General features: G+C 40.5%; 1 long non-coding RNA gene across 1 annotated transcript; it reads left to right on the forward strand.

Annotated features, from left to right (window-relative positions):
* The first annotated feature begins 9924 nt into the window (after window positions 1-9924).
* LOC138634492 (uncharacterized) lies at window positions 9925-13519 on the forward strand. The gene is made up of 3 exons (XR_011311984.1): window positions 9925-10026; window positions 12626-12688; window positions 13226-13519. It is a non-coding gene; the product is annotated as an uncharacterized lncRNA (long non-coding RNA).
* The last annotated feature ends 3419 nt before the right edge of the window (window positions 13520-16938 follow it).

The following is a 16938-nucleotide window of genomic DNA, read 5'->3' on the forward strand; positions in this document are numbered from 1 at the left end:
CGGACTCGGAGGATTATAGACTCTGTTTTTTCCAGCGTTCCTGTCCGCTGGTCTGCCGGCTGTCCTGCCAGCCGTGTCTCCCTGGATCAGTCGGTGGAGTTGCCCTCCCGACTTGGAAGCAAGTGGACACTGTAGGTGCCACCTTTTGGTTTGTTTGTTCGTTTGTTTGTTTTTATTTATGGAAATAAAGACTGTATTTTGGAACCGATACCCGAGTCTGTGAGCCTGCATCTGGGTCCTGGTGAAACACCAACTCATAACAGATGGGTTTCATTAATTTTCTTCACCTGATCACCCTCTTTCATTCGGCACATGCCGGTTTCATTAACAGTCCTTATTATAACAAGACAACACATCCAACCATGAGGCTGATGGGCTCCAACCACAGAAGACCATGGCAGGTATGACTCCTGCCAAGAACAGAAACCCAACATAACTGAACAGTTGAAGACCATAAAACCGTAGCCTGGTCTGATCAATCTTCATTTTTGCTGTGGCAGCAGATGTTAAACTCACAATTTGGTGTCCACAGCATGAATCCATGGACCCAACCAGTCTCGTGTCAACAGTCCAGGATGCTGTCGCAAAGCAAAAGTGATCATAAACTGGTTTACTTTCCAGAGTTACAGGATCTGCTTTGCATTCAGGAGTCCAGAGAGTTTCTCCAAGATGTGAGGAGTTGTAGCGCCAGGAAAGCAGCATTGACCGCCTTAATAACGAGAACATTTCAGACTGCAGTCCCCAGTGATCAGCGTAGTGGGGGGAAGACAGGAGTGGGAGACTGAGGGACAGCGACGTTATGGTCGGCCTTTGAATGGGCTGAATGTTGGTGGCCCAAGGAAGCAGCGTTGACTGGGAGTGATCTTGTTCTGAACTTTTCTTCTGCAATGGTGTAATGGTACTCGACGGTACTACGTCTGTTCATGGACTGCTGTTGTTGTTGTTGTTGTCCTCCGCCAAAGATCTGAGCCAGTGCAGCATCTGGACTGAGACACATCTGTAAAAATCTGATTGGAATCACGTGTTTTATGTAGAACCTGGAACTTTCCAGACTTCAGAATCAATCCGGATACAAAGGATGTGATAAAAAAAAAGCGATGTGGGGCAGCAGTCTAAACAAAGACTAAGAGTCGTCTGAGGATTGAGCAGTGAGTAATGAACACCGGGTCGATTGAAACATCTTCATTTTGAATTGAATTGAATATTTCCTGCAGTTCAATGACAGTGCTAACCACACAGTTTATTTCCCTAACAGAGTCATTGATGTCAATGAGCCATGACAAAACTGTCAGTGAACGATGGAGACTGAGATCTAAGAGAACATAGGTGTAAATCTGTGATCTGATTGCTGGTGTCTAGTGCTGCTGGCATGATGGCTGTCATGCAGGTGTTACCATTTGTGAGATTAAACAACCTGAATGAAGTCTTCATTAGCTGGGATTCTGTCCCCTGCAGGAGAACTATAGATGAATCCAATTATGATGATCGACTCATGGAGCCACTCAAAGGGAGTCTTTAGGGAAGATCAAGGCCCTTACACATTAAGTGTCAGTAAAGAGGGAGCTGATCTGAGACAAGTTCACTCATCGGCCAGCCAGTGACTGACGAACTGATTTAATAGCTTTTCAATCTCCACAAAGATCAAACCAGAGGGCTGAGCATGGCTCTGAAGAGGGAGCTGCTTCTCCTCGGTCAGGGTGGCGCCGCAGTGCAAAGGCTCAGGAAAATCAACGTCTTTCTGAAAAACATAAAACATCACTCTTTGGTCCACGAACGCAGGTGAAGGTTGTTTTTTTTGTATATCTCAACGATACTATGGCTGAGATATATATTTCAAATCTGTTGTTCAACTTTGTTGTTCAAAACATGCAAAAATCAATTAACATCTATAAACCCACAAGTCTTTCTTCAAATGTGCAGCAGTTTCATTTTCCCCACACAATTGTTTAAACTTCACCAAAATACAATCCTGACATCATCAGAATGAAATCAGATTTATTTCATAATTTTATCACCACACAATCCCTCATGTAATGTGATCTGTTAAATTCAGCCGATGGTTGTGTAGTGCAGGTCTCCCCAGTGGCACAATGTGCAAGTCGCCATCTGGGGGATCCGAAGGTTTGTGGATTAAATTCAGCTTTGGGACAACTGGCCAGCAATGTTGTAATGTGTGCATGAGGTTTACTTTCATGTGCTTCTTGTCTTCTACTGCCTGCGACCTGCTTGGATCCCAATCATTGCTGCTTGCAGTTATATTTACAAGATTCCCATCTGCCAGGGTTCAGTGAACCACATGGAGTATTTTTCCAGCAGCAAAGTTGAAAACATGATGTAAATATTGTAAATCGTGAGTTTTTTGGTGTTTTAGTAAATATGTGGTTTGTTGTAATGCTCTTTTTCATTTGCACACAGCACATGATATGTAATATGAAGTCATTATTGAGGTGAAAATACAGTGATGGACAACAATTCTACTCAAAACACAATATTCAAATATTTTATTTAAAGACATTTATTATTTATTTATTCACAATTCTTTGATATATTCCATTACTTCTGTGAACTAAGACTGCTGAGGTGAAGGCATGGTTTTAAAAAAAAATCTAAAATTGAACTTTATTTTTTCAAAATTACAGCCAAACGATCTCTTGACACGTGAAATGTGTGTTTCATTATAGTTATAGCTGAGACTGTCCTAAAAAAAAATGCTGAATAAAGCACATGTATTATATTATATACAAATGCTTTTCAAAGGCAAATTTAAGAAGATGTGTAAAAGTCAAGAAAATGCCCTGAAGACCCCAGAGGGTGACTGAAGTCTGATCTATCGTAACCTTTTCATTGTCGTCAATGTGTTTGCAGGTTGTTTCTGTATTGGAAGCTCATTTTTAGATTTGCACTGCATGTCTTTATTTTGAACTTTTGAGCCATGATAGGTGAATCAAAGAATGCCTACAAACCACAACATGCCAGCACAGGTCACGATGAGCGCACTCAATTTTGGAAAGTCTTAAGGCAGTGATATCATCTTTGCACAAGATTTTATATTGAATTACTTCTGTATATTTCCCCATTTTGTACTGGTTAACAAGATGTTCAAATTCCAGTGTCAAACTGGGTCGAGCAGAAGGCGCTGAATAATAATCTACACGAGGTTGTGGAGCTCGGCAACGGTACTTTATAAAGTGGTTGCCGTGCATCACATTGGATGTGTGACACTCGCCATGAGGATTTGTGTTCAGCAGCTGCAGCAAACATCACAGTGTGTCTGTGAATGCTGAGTATGAACACTTTGGACAATATTTCTGTGAAAAGTGAATGTGGTGCTGCTTAAAAATGAAGCGAACAAAGCACCTGCCAGAGGTCATAGGGATACTCTCAGCAGCCAGTGAGAGATGATAAGGACATGTATTTTTAAAGAAGAGACAGAAACCCTGCTGATGTGTGTGACCATGAGAGCTTGATGCTCTGTAATGGACAGCAAGGAGCCTTAGGGTCTCTCTGTGGGCAAAGTTACACTTATTGATTGAGATTAGAGAGCAAAAAGAGACAATTCAGGAATGAGAATAGAGAAAGAGGGATACGGAGTGCAGTGGGGGATGATCACACACTATCATTGTGTGACTTGGGTATCAAGGGAAGAAAATTAGAGTGTTCCAGTATTCCAGCAGCAACACGTAGAGTTCACTGAATATTGCCACAATATACTGATACGGTTTACTAGGGACAATATGTACGAATTTTCATTTAAAACATACAAAACTGAACTAAAATGATCAACAGAATATGATGAAATAACAGTTTTGAAGTTAAGTCAAAGATGTCTTTGTGTTGTGTTGCAGAGATATCTGACTCTGACATTAATACAAATTTTGCTTTATTGTCATTGACACATGTATAAAACATAGGAAACACAGCAGGTTCAAAAACACAGTCTTAAGAAAAAAGACAAAAGTGTCGGAGGAGATACTTAATGGACGCTTATTAAGTGATGTTGTCAAAAATAAAGTGGTGTGTTAATAAATAAAGTTATGTTGTGTGTTGATAAATAAAGTGGTGTGTGTTAATAAATAAAGTGATGTTGTGATGTTAATAAATAAAGTGATGTGTTAATGTATAAATTGATGTGTTAATGCATAACGTGATGTGTGTTAATGCATAAAGTGATGCTGTGTGTTAATGAATAAAGTGATGTTGTGTGTTAATGAATAAAGTGAGGTGTTAATGTATAAATTGATGTGTTAATGCATAACGTGATGTGTGTTAATGCATAAAGTGATGCTGTGTGTTAATGAATAAAGTGATGTTGTGATGTTAATAAATAAAGTGATGTGTTAATGTATAAATTGATGTGTTAATGCATAACGTGATGTGTGTTAATGCATAAAGTGATGCTGTGTGTTAATGAATAAAGTGATGTTGTGTGTTAATGAATAAAGTGAGGTGTTAACAGATAAAATTATGTTGTGTGTTAATAAATGAAGTGATGTGTGTTAATAAATAAAGTGATGTTGTGTGTTAATAATTAAAGCGAAGTGTGTTAATAAATAAAGTGATGTTGTTAGTAAATAAAGTGATGTTGTGTGTTAATAAATACAGTGATGTTATGATGTTAATAAATAAAGTGATGTTGTTAATAAATAAAGTGATGTTGTGTGTTAATAAATAAAGTGGTGTTGTGTGTTAATAAATAAAGTGATGTTGTGTGTTAATGAATAAAGTGATGTGTTAACAGATAAAATGATGTTGTGTGTTAAAAAATAAAGTGATGTGTGTTAATAAAGTGATGTGTGTCAATGAATAAAGTTATGTGTGTTAATAAATAAAGTGATGTGTGTTAATAAAGTGACGTGTGTCAATGAATAAAGTGATTTTGGGTGTTAATAAATAAAGTGTTGTGTGTTAATGAATAAAGTGATGTTATGATGTTAATAAATAAAGTGATATTGTGTGTTAATAAATAAAGTGATGTTGTTAATAAATAAAGTAATGTTGTGTGTTAATAAATAAAGTGATGTGTTAACAGATACAATGATGTTGTGTGTTAATAAATAAAGTGATGTTGTGTGTTAATAAATAAAGTGATATTGTTAATAAAGTGATGTGTGTTAATAAATAAAGTGATGTTGTTAATAAAGTGATGTGTGTCAATGAATACAGTGATGTGTGTTAATAAATAAAGTGATGTGTGTTAATAAAGTGACGTGTGTCAATGAATAAAGTGATGTTGGGTGTTAATAAATAAAGTGATGTTGTTAATAAATAAAGTTATGTTGTGATGTTAATAAATAAAGTGATGTTATGATGTTAATAAATAAAGTGATGTTGTGTGTTAATAAATAAAGTGATGTTGTGTGTTAATAAATAAAGTGACGTTGTTAATAAATAGTGATGTTGTGTGTTAATGAATAAAGTGATGTTGTGTGTTAATGAATAAAGTGGAGTGTGTCAATGAATAAAGTGATGTTGTGTGTTAATGAATAAAGTGTTGTTAATAAATAAAGTGATGTGTTAATGTATAAATTGATGTGTTAATGCATAAAGTGACGTGTGTTAATGCATAAAGTGATGTTGTGTGTTAATGAAGAAAGTGATGTGGTTTTAATAAATAAACTGATGTTGTGTGTTAATAAATAAAGTGATATTATGATGTTAATAAATAAAGTGATGTTGTGTGTTAATAAATAAAGTGATGTTGTGTGTTAATAAATAAAGTGATGTTATGATGTTAATAAATAAAGTGATGTTGTTAATACAGTGATGTGTGTCAATGAATAAAGTGATGTTGTTAATAAATAAAGTGATGTGTGTTAATAAATAAAGTGTTTTGTTTTAATAAATACAGTGATGTGTGTTAATTAATAAACTGATGTTGACGTAAATGGTCTAAGCTGCTGTGTGTAAAGATGAGTTGATGGAGAAGCTTTATGTGTAATTTAATTGCAATTCATTTGTAGTTGAACTGATTGGCTGCTGCAGTACGACGCATGCCAACGGCTGGATTTACTTCCAATTCAAGAGACAAGAGTCAGCTTAATTTTAATTGAATCTGAATGTTACATTAACAAATATATTGTTTTAATTATTTATATAAGTGGGATTAAATACATAGGACATCCACCAAACCTGTCTGTGGGATTTTGGATCGGTCTGTTCATGAGAGCTCTGAACACTGAAGCAATGAAATCAGCTCTCCGGCTGCGTTGCTGTTAGACCTGGTCTGAGCCGGTGGAGGTGCAAGACGCAACTTCAATAATATACACCCAAATGTCACTGCAGCTGGATGTGCACTGGTCTGTATCCATCTGATCACCATGACAACAACAATAATGGATCATTTAGAAGCTCTTGGTTCAAAAGATCATAGATCCTGTAAATATGGTTCACTACCTTGTTATTTTTGCAATAATCTTGACAATCTAATTTGCAATTTGATGAACCTGAAAATGTCAAGTTGACAAAGGAGTTTGCACTTGTAGATGTGACAAACTGTACAGAATATTTTCATGTAAACATGATCTTTTTTTGCATAAATAAAGTGAAACATAAGGTCTATCCCTCCTCCCTCCATGAATACCTCCCTCCCCCCAACAACCACAGTCTGCCACAGGCTTCCATCTCGCAGCGTTGCTGGGAACTCAGCTGTATTTGTTGTCCAAACTACATGAAGAGGTGCTGAGCTGTTGTCTCTGTTTGCTGACGGGGGAGTGATACGGTGGATGAGGCGGTGTGGAACAAAAATCCCACCCCGGAGACGTGATGCTCCTCTCTGGTGTTTTAGGTGCAGAGAGCGGTGCAGACACAGGTGTGCAATTTTTATGAAAACACAGCTGGAGAGATGAATTTATAGGTTTTACACAGTTGGGGAATGTTGAAAATTATATTTAGGTCAATAGTTAGATTGGATTAAGAATTCAAAACTCACTTAGTCATCAAGCAAATAACAGGATGGCAGCCAGTTAATAAATAATAAGCAGTATAAGGAAGGGTGGAGGGGGGGGGGGCGCACCAAATATATCCTGTTATCCAAAGGCAATAAAGCAGAGCTTGTTGTATTGACAGCTAAAAGTCAATATTCTCACAAACCTCATGAACAGTATAATCTCTTCCCCTCATTTGAATTTTCATTTCAAACAGCGGCTGCTGCATTGAAGAATATTGAATAATTCACAGTCAATAACCTCATCAAATGCAGCATTAATATATTTATTATTGGAGTTTGATGCTCACCCAGCACAATGTTCTCCCCGTCACCTAAGTCAAAATAATGTTTGATGATTGAGCTGGCCTCGGCCGTGTGACTCGGTCTTCAGCGCGTTCATATAATTGTCTTAAACACATGAAGCCATGAACAACTGGCTCTGTGTTGCAAGCAGAAACTGACTGCCTCCCTGTCACTGACATGAGCCAAAGAGCATTATTTAGCATTATTTATGAGTGTCATAAACAAAGAATTGCAGAGAAAGAGAAAAAAATCCAATTTGAAGCTGACAAATCACACTGCTGTCACATTTAGCTTTTTGTAGCTCTGAAAAGATAAAAATGCACAAAAAGCCACTCAGAGTAAACAAACAATGTCTGTCCTCTGCAGCCTTTAGTGTTAAATGAGATCTCCACCCAGTGCAGCCCTCTGCTTTGTCTCTATTACAATATGTTTAAACAGAATAATTAAGTTCCATTCCCCTGCTTATTTACCTTTAGGGAGGAACTGCAGCCAATGAAGCAGCAATTCACAGCAACCCTCGCAGCTTGTTTGCAGCACTAAACTGTGTTGAGGATGTCTAATGACCTGCACTCTGTTATATTTATATGTTTATTCTGCACAACGCGCCCTAATCTTTATCTTAGATTGTTGTCCTCTCCTGGAGAAGCTCCAGCTCAGCATGGTTCATATTGGATGTTACTGAAGCAGCTGCTTGGATGTTGCCAGTGAATGTAATTGATGTTGAGCAACAGGAAAGAAGCAACTTCAAGAAAAGGTTTTTATTCATGTTTGGGGAAAGGAAAAATGTTGGTGATTGATTTGCTGGGAACCTTTTTTGTGTAAAGATTGGATGGTATTTAGCTGCAAATCACAGCGAAACAAGTCTGACACACTTTGTTGCTAAATACAGGGCACAGTGAGACGGAGTTGTTACAGTAGCTGCACATTGTTTTAGGAGAAGTGAAAAACAGTTCATTAACAAACATTAATATCTCTCATGAAGATGAATATTCAAGAGGAACAAAAACTGTTGAGGTGGATTCTTCATGACTTTGAGCAGCCGTACATCACAGATGCTTTTGGTAAATATCCAATTCACTAGCTAGGACCCCTCCTCGGCCGGGGGCGAACCTTCATTGATTGGGGAGATTAAGCCGGGGGGAGAGTTTCGCGGTTTGGGGAAGGCTTAGTCGAGGATCCACTGCGGCTCCCGGGCCTCGCAGATCCCCAAAAGAAGCTATCCTCAGACTGCAAGGCCGCCTGCCCTTTGCGCATTTTCGTTTCTTTTTCTCTCTCTTCTTATGTTCTCCTTTTTACGATACGTTACGATGCGATGCGTTACGAGATGATAAGATACGATACATTACGATACGTTGCGATACGATACTTTACGAGATGATAAGATGCGATACGTTATGATACGTTACAATGTGATACGGTATGTTACGATACTTTACAAGATGATGAGATGCGATACTTTACGTTAGAATACGTTGCGATGTGATGCGTTGCGATGCGAGATGATAAGATACAATACGTTGCGATGTGATGCGTTGCGATGTGATGCGATACGTTACGATACGTTGCGATACTTTACAAGATGATGCGATGCGTTTCGATGCGTGGCGTTGCATTGCGGTGCGGTGCGTTGCGTTGCGATACTTTACGAGATGATAAGATACGATACGTTATGATATGATACGTTACGATACGATACGTGCCGGAAAAGAGAGCATGTGATGGTTGGAGGGTAGGGAAAGAAGAAGTCGGGACTGGCATCCCGGTGCCAGGAATCTGCATGGTAGGAGGGTAAACTACGGCCCTAGATGTGTTGGGGAAGGTCACTGGAGGTGCCTGAGGAAAGGGGGCGGAAGGGTTGTAAGTTGGCCGCCCGGTGGTGATGATGGGCGCTGTGGATGGATGAGAGAGGGGGAAAGAGGAAAGAAGACCTGGCAACCCGGTGCCGGGGTAGAGTGCGGAAAAAGGGGGTGTTGAAGAACGGCAGTAGTACGGAACGGATGGATCCAAGCCAGAAGGTGGGAAGGAGTGCTGTGGAAATCGAAGAGAGGAAAAGAGGTGGCATCCCGGTGCCGCTGTGCAAAGGTGAGTTTGCCTGGGGAGGTGGAGGGGGATGGGAGGTGGCGTGCTGCCGACCTGGCAACCCGGAACTTTGTGGGTGGGAGGGCGGGGCTTGGAGGTGCGTGGTGACGTCACTGTTGTTGACGTTACGCAGGTGAGTTTTGCATGGAGGTGCGTCTGTGTTTTGTGGCTTCCGGAAAGTTGTGAGGAGTTGGAACAGTCTGGCTTTGTTGTTGGAGCGGTGGTGAGGTATCCCCTTCTCTTTTAGCGCTTTTAGCTGGCGTGCTACAGTCCGGTCGGAGATCTTGGCCGGAGCGTCTTCGACGGGGGGCCTGGCTGGGCCGCGGGAGCGGTGGCGGCGGCCCTGAACGCGGCGCGCTGGGCCGGAGTTGTCGGAGGAGAGAGAGGAGACCTGCGTTGCCGTTGACTACGTCTGGGGGTGGCAGGTCTCCCTCTGTTACCGGTGAATGAGCCACTGGAGGACGGCCGCGGATCGGAACCTTCGTACGGAAGGACCGAGCGGAGAGAGGGACTCTGGTGGATGCAGCCGGTCGGCCCGGTGGAGATCGGCGGGTCCGACTCCGATGTGCTGCCTGGGTGCTCCCGGTGGCGGCCGGCGGCGTCTCGTGGGTATCCCCGGGGTTTTTGGAGAGGGCGGCTGTATGGGTGGCCTCTGGGGAGGCAAGGCAATCGTCGTCGTCGGACGGGCTGAGGAACAGTAGATCCATGCTTGGGCCGAGGTAAGGTCGTTTTCTCTTCTCTCTGCGTGGTGTCTGGTTCCGGATGCAGAAAACGTGAACGGGCCGAGGTTTAGAGTGGGTGGACATTTCTAGGGGTGTGGCCGGAAGTGGGGGAGTGGTTGAGGCGTGGTCCTGCTCCTGAAATTCAGCTAAAACTTCATCTCCAATTACTTGATATTTAGGCTGTATATTAGCTGAACTGCATTCTTTCCTGTAGTTTATATCTGCAGTGGAGATTTTGATGAACACAAACATACAATATACTGTAATTCACAGACCAGCAGTACAAATAAGCAGTGTGACACAACTTCTTTTTTCCCCAGAATGGATACAGATGTTAGTTCATGTCCTTCACATATACACTGATTAGCCAAAACATGATGACCACTCACAGATGAAGCGAATGATGTTGCTTACCCTGTAACGTGTGTGTGCTGTGGTCTGGGAAGTATTAGACGGTAAGTGAGCGCTCAGTTTTTGATAACAGTTGGTATTTATTACTCGTCGCTCGATGTCGAGGCTCGACAGGGAACCTGGTAAAGCATACCATAAAAAAATGATTTTTTTTATTTTTTTTCAATTCAATGTGTGACAAACAATACATGGTAAAAAAAAAAAAAAAAAAAAAAAAAAAAAAAAAAAAAGAGACTGCATTGAATCATGGAGTGATTTTATTTATTTATTTATATTATCTGAAGAGAAAGGTTCCAATCTTTACTAAAATATATATATATTTATTTATTTTTTAAACACAATTTATTTACAAAGAGTGACAGGGCACAAACAACATCATGTGTGTCTTTGCACAGTATTGTGATGTCACCATGACATATGATGTGTTTATAGGGTCCAACTTCAAATACAAAGCAGGCAGGTCTGAGGGTGAAAATACAGATGGTCAGACAGGCAGAATTCAAAGCAGAAGGGAGGGGAGGGGAGGGGTGGGGGAGGAGAAAGGAGGAGGGGAGGGGAAACAGCATCAGGAGCAATAATAATGTGAAGATCTGACAACTGGTGAAAGACAGCAGCTATTTAAAAGAGATAGAGGTGAGTAGGAGGGCATGAAGAGTAATCAGAGGTGGGCTAAAATGGTATTTCAATTAAAACGTAGAAACTTGTCATATCAGAAGTCAGAAGGCCGTAACATGATGTCCACCCTTCATCATCGAGCTCAGGGGGAGACTCGGCGCTCAGCAGATGTGACACGTCAGATCTCCAACAACATCAGAAGATAATGTGATTATTAATAACTGTTCAGGCACACAGACAAGAGCCAGGAGGAGTTTCCACTTGTCTTTTCCATTTTCTTTTCCATTTTTTTCCCCTTTACTCTCTGTCTCTTCATTACACATTGTTTGAAAGGTCTGTTGGGGAGCCTGAGAATTCGTTTGACCTACATGTCCCTCTATTACATTTTTTATGGACAAATTGGTGCATGTTTTCAAATATATGGAGTTGGTCTCTTGACTCCATTTTCTTTTGTTTTACTTTTTGCCACAGATATACTTTTGTCTCATGGAAATGTGCCCTGTAGGTGTGCTTGTTCTCCAGAGTCCTTTACTGCAGCCCTCAGGTGATGCTGGAGTTGAAGGAGAAGCAGTTGGTTTGAAGGCTAACAAAAAAATGGCTGAATCAATCGTATTTGATTAAGAAGAGGTAAAAGAGGGATATTTTTTTAATGACAAATCTAAAATAATCAGGTGAACAATAGTCCTCAGGGTACAGTATAATGATTGAAAAAGTAAAGGAATGTTTAACATGTAAGAATTTTAAGCTGATGACAGAATTAAACTTAAAGGATCCATTGAACTTCTAAAAGTATACAGTTGTTAGTCTGACAATGGGCAATTTAGAAAAATGGCAGAAATGTAACACGCGGTTTTTTTTTTTAATTGCTTATGTGTATTTAAAATATATATATTTTTCAAAATCTTTTTGCTATGGAACCAGGCTTAGCAACTACATTATAACTCCTCCAATGAGGAGATGACAAATTGCAGCTGTGAAAAACATCAGAAACCTGTGGAGTGATAAGGAGACTGTAAGCTTCCTTATATTAACACAGGAAACATGTAGATATGTCCTACTTCCATCTTGCTAATCACTGGTTAAAGTTAATTACGGCATCTCATTACGCCCTCTTTTGGTTAAATAGTTCATTCTCAACACAAAGATTCACAAGTCTGCAACACGTTTGGGAAACATGACATCAATGAAATGATGAATGAAAAGGATCCTAGAAAAGAGGCATTGATCAGAAATCATCAAACAGCCAGATGCCGTTTACATCAAACAGATTTATACACGATATAGACAAGTTTAAGTTCTGATCTAGACAGGCTTCCAATGTCTCTAACATCTCAGGAAAGTTAATACCGAGTGTTGTAATGTAAGTTTGTGTTGTTTTTGGAGTCACAGCCAACCAGTCTGATGTACAGGTCACAAAGCTGGTAGTTTGTCCATTACTGCTGAAATCAGACCAACTATGAAGCATATGATGCCACATGATGAGTGTCAGAGTTTATCGATCTTCATTTAATGTCAATAAGTTCACGTAACCAGTAGCTACATGCATCTCTTTCTTCCTTTGTGTCTCCAGAGGAAGCTGTGATCATTTGGATGAATGTTCTCCAGCGATGTCATTTGAGCCGTCATCCGACGGGTACGAAGACTACAAGTCTTGGTGTGGAGCTACAGGAAGGGAGATAATAAGCCCTCCGTAACCTGCTGCTCGACTGGCCCTAAACACCTTAATATCTGACAAAACTGTTGGTGAAGTTGCATTGTGGGTAATGAAAGTGCCAGGGCCCTACTGTGTCAATTTATATATATTTTTTTCTAAACTGTTCATTGTGAGTTTGACAATTTCCTCTGTTAAATCTCAGCTGATTGTTTTGTCAGTTGCGTAGAGGGTGTGATTTAGTACAATGCAACATCAGATATTGCTTCAAATTTTTCCAAATCATTATTAGCACAGAGAGACAGGTCACATGACCCTTTTAAAATATTACTGACCACTTCAAGCTCACGAGAAGAACTCGGTCAAAGCATCATCAAAACTGTCATCAAAGCAGTCCTTTCGGAAGAAATACTGTGTTCTTGTTCAACATTATTTATTATAGAAAGAAAGTAATTGAGAAAACAGGTTTTCAGAGCTCTTGATGAAGACAGGTTGTTTTTTTCCTCCTTGAAAATGCAGCCGAGCTGACATGGATCATGGACACCACCTCTCACCCTCCATGAGGCTGTAGGAGCTTTAAGCAGCTCCTTCAGACTGCTGCACCCTCAGAGCAGGAAGGAGCGCCACCCGCAGGTCATTTGTTCCGACGGCTGTCAGACTTTTCAACACCACCCTGTAATAATATTGTTGCACTGTTGATCGGACACTTTTTCCCATTCATCCCAAACTGTATTTATTAATTGCTCTTTTTTTTTTTTTTTAATCTATCTTATTTCTTATATCTTATATGTATTTGTAAAAAAAAATCATATTGTGTGCACTTTTGGTTTTCTTTGCTGCTGTGACGACTGCATTTCCCCACTGTGGGATTAATAAAGTCAAATCTAATCTAATTTTATATGCAGTTTGTCTTCCATGCTTAGATCTTAACTGGAGCTCTCAAGTGCATCATGTTTTTCCTTTTTACTGGCACGTCAGTGATGGATGGAAATGTGCATAAAATCCTGTTGTTATGAGAATTCGATCAAAATTTGCTCTTAATTTGGATGGAAACTTGCCATTAATGGTTCATGTTGCACAAGTGTACGGAGCCTCCAAAGGATCATGGAGAGATTTTTTTTTCAGGGCTACTTCTGAGTTCTCTCGCAGTACTTTTCTTCTTCCTTTCCTTCTGAGCCGTTTGTCTGTTTGCACTCGGATGCTCTGGTCCTCATGAACAGTAGTGGGCCAAATCAGAAGCTAACTTCATCCTCGGAAGCTGAATACTGTCAGATATATTAAAAGCCTTTAAAAACAAATCAGCACTAAATGCATCACAAGGTGTCACATCATGTCTCCTTCCCACAATATCTGCAGTGTTTCCTTTAACTGGACGTGTGTTATTGCTGAGCAACACATTACTGTTGATGAGGACCAGAACAGCTGACTAAACAAACATATGGCTCAGAAGGAAGGGAAGGAAACATAAAACATATTGGCAGAGAATGCAGATGTCATCCTTCAAAAATTCTGTCCGTGACCATTCAAGGATTCCGTAGAAGCTCTTTGTTCCATGTGATGCATCGGAGGTTTCCCCAGCCTATGTGTCCTTATCTTTGACTAGAAAGGGCTGTAGCTTCAGTCTCTTGGGAATGTGTATGGTCACTTCCCATCAGGACCATATAGGCTGAAAAGGACAGTGGATTAAGGCAGTCAATATAAAGAGATCCAGTATCTATCCAGTGCCCTGTACCTTCGGATCACATGCTCAGGTATTACATATGGCTGAGTTGTTGCATCACTCTGAAAGCCTGTCCTGCTCCTTCTGATACCCTGTGCAAGCTACTGGTAAATAATAAGTCGGTCAAAGGACATTAGTGTGTCTCATAGCAGACTCAAGGTGCTAACACTAGCACAGCGAAACACCATCTGGAAACCATGAAACCACTCAGGCTCTGATGACGGGCGCTATCCTTCAGATATTCAGACAGCACTGGGCTTCAGGGCCACTCACACTGCAAACAGTCAGAATAGATAATACACTTACTGACACTTATTTCAAACTGTACCTGTCCTATGAATCTATGCCCAAGTTTTCTTATGATCTGGCAGCAGGGTGTTAGTCGTGGAATCATCTTGGCATTTGGTACAACTAATGGTGGAGCAACGGCTCTCTGAAAAGCATCATTCAACTTTAAATTTCAGCAACTTAACATCTGAAGAAAAACCTTTATCCAAAACCAAAAGTAATGAAGTATACGATTGTTTACTTGGTTTTAAAAATCAATTCTGATTCAAATCGCTCTTCACTTGAATAATCCCATATCGATTCATAAAATCCAAAGACCAGTCTTGTAATATGTGCCTTTTACAGTCTACGGCCTTAAACCGTGGATCCTTGATCTCATGTGACCAACGACATCTGAGAGACAACAAACAAGGCACCAGCAGGTTTTATTTGAGATGTTTGGATGCATTCTGGATTTAAAAACTTTCCAAACCTGGGTGTTTACTTTTACTGAATATATACATCTTCTGATACATGTTGTATTTATTCAGTGATTATCCCAACCACTTCTGTTGATTGCATAAACGTTTTGTGAGACAGTCACAGCAAAGTTTCGGTTTTCCAGAGGTTTAATTCATGTTTAGATATGCTGTGAAGTCTCATTCACACCATCTGCCTGGCGATCAAATCTAAAAGGTATACTTTATAATACTTAAAAAAAAAAGATCTGTATACATAGTTCATATATTGGATTGGCAGTTGTAAAAAAAACGTACAACAATGTAACTTATTTGGGGTCCACTTGTCAGAATTAGAAATTTTGGGAAGGCTGAAGTGGAGATGAGAAACCCACGGAGGATGAAGGAAGCAGAGATACGATGTACAGCACTTCTAGTAGTCTTTAAGGTCTTGATTTGGCTTCCAAGCATAAAGGAATGTGTGGTTTAAACTCTGCAAAGAGATCAATGTAATATCATATGGACAAACGTTAAGCAAGAACAACAGAACAAACTACAAACATGTTCAAGACGTGAACTGAACTCGCATGATGCACACACCACATGGCTGGAGTCAAAAGGCGGGAACAGAGGGAGGAAGGCTGGATATGTAGCCTCCTGAGTAGGATTGCATGCAGCTGAGAGTGTGTGACTTCCAGATAGGTGTGCTTGGTTCTCCACTGCTTGTGCAATGATCAGGTGACTCCTTGGTGGGGACTTTTGACAGCCGCAAACGCAACCCAAAACAAAACACAGCCGTCCCCACTAATTGTCATCCTTAACCTCTGAAAGAGGCACCAGGCAAGAAACTGGAAGCAGTTTTTACTTTGATCTCAGCTATCCTCACATGACCATCTGGAGTGCATTCATACTTTTTTTTTATTTTTTATAATATACTATGTTAGAAGGTTTCTTGTACAATTTACAGAATCAGTTTTCTGAGATTCTGTTTCATATTGAAGCAAAATCTGAATCAATAGTGAAATGAATCGGACATCAAATCGAACCAGGAGCTTGTGAATCAGAATTTAATCGATTTGGGAAATCAGTGGCGATACCGTAGCCTGACGCGAACCTGACCCAAATTCACTGCGTAACTATATGGGTCTGGCGATGCTCCACAGAGGATTGTTTGCAGTGTATTTTCAAAGTTGTTTGTTAACGCCAGCAGCGTGACGAAGTGCTGACAGTTTATTCGTTCAACGTTCACTGTCACTACCCGTCCAATCACAGTTAAGGAGGGGCGGGAAAAACGTGGTTAACCACCGACGCTGGTCGCTGGTTGGTCCGCCCCTCAGAGAGGCTGTACGAACGCTAACATGATCAGACTTAGCAGACGTTATCACAGCGAAGAAAACTGAAGCTGGTTGTTTTCTACTAAACGTCCTCTGAATCTGGACCATAGAATCTCCCAGCAGACCACATCGCGAAAACATGTGAAAACAAAGCTTAGCATACTGCCTGTAACACATTCTGTATGGAGAAAGATATGAAGGGATGAAGAGTGAGGATGGGATTTACAGAGGGACACGGGACACTGTCAGGAGTATCAGTGATCTCTGGAGCGGGACCCAGATCACAGAGATGGGAGGCTGTTTGAAGTGAAGGAACCACATTGAGTGGGAGTTGGATGCCATCAACTGAAGAGGATGTGTGTTCCCATCCAGTGGTGTGTGTGTGTGTGTGTGTGTGTGTGTGTGTGTGTGTGTGTGTGTGTGTGTGTGTGTGTGTGTGTGTGTGTGTGTGTG

This window comes from Brachyistius frenatus, unplaced genomic scaffold (genome assembly GCF_029030835.1).
Source record: "Brachyistius frenatus isolate BFR_SWC_R1_liver_20210118 unplaced genomic scaffold, ASM2903083v1 Contig_264, whole genome shotgun sequence".
Taxonomy (NCBI): Eukaryota; Metazoa; Chordata; class Actinopteri; family Embiotocidae; genus Brachyistius; species Brachyistius frenatus.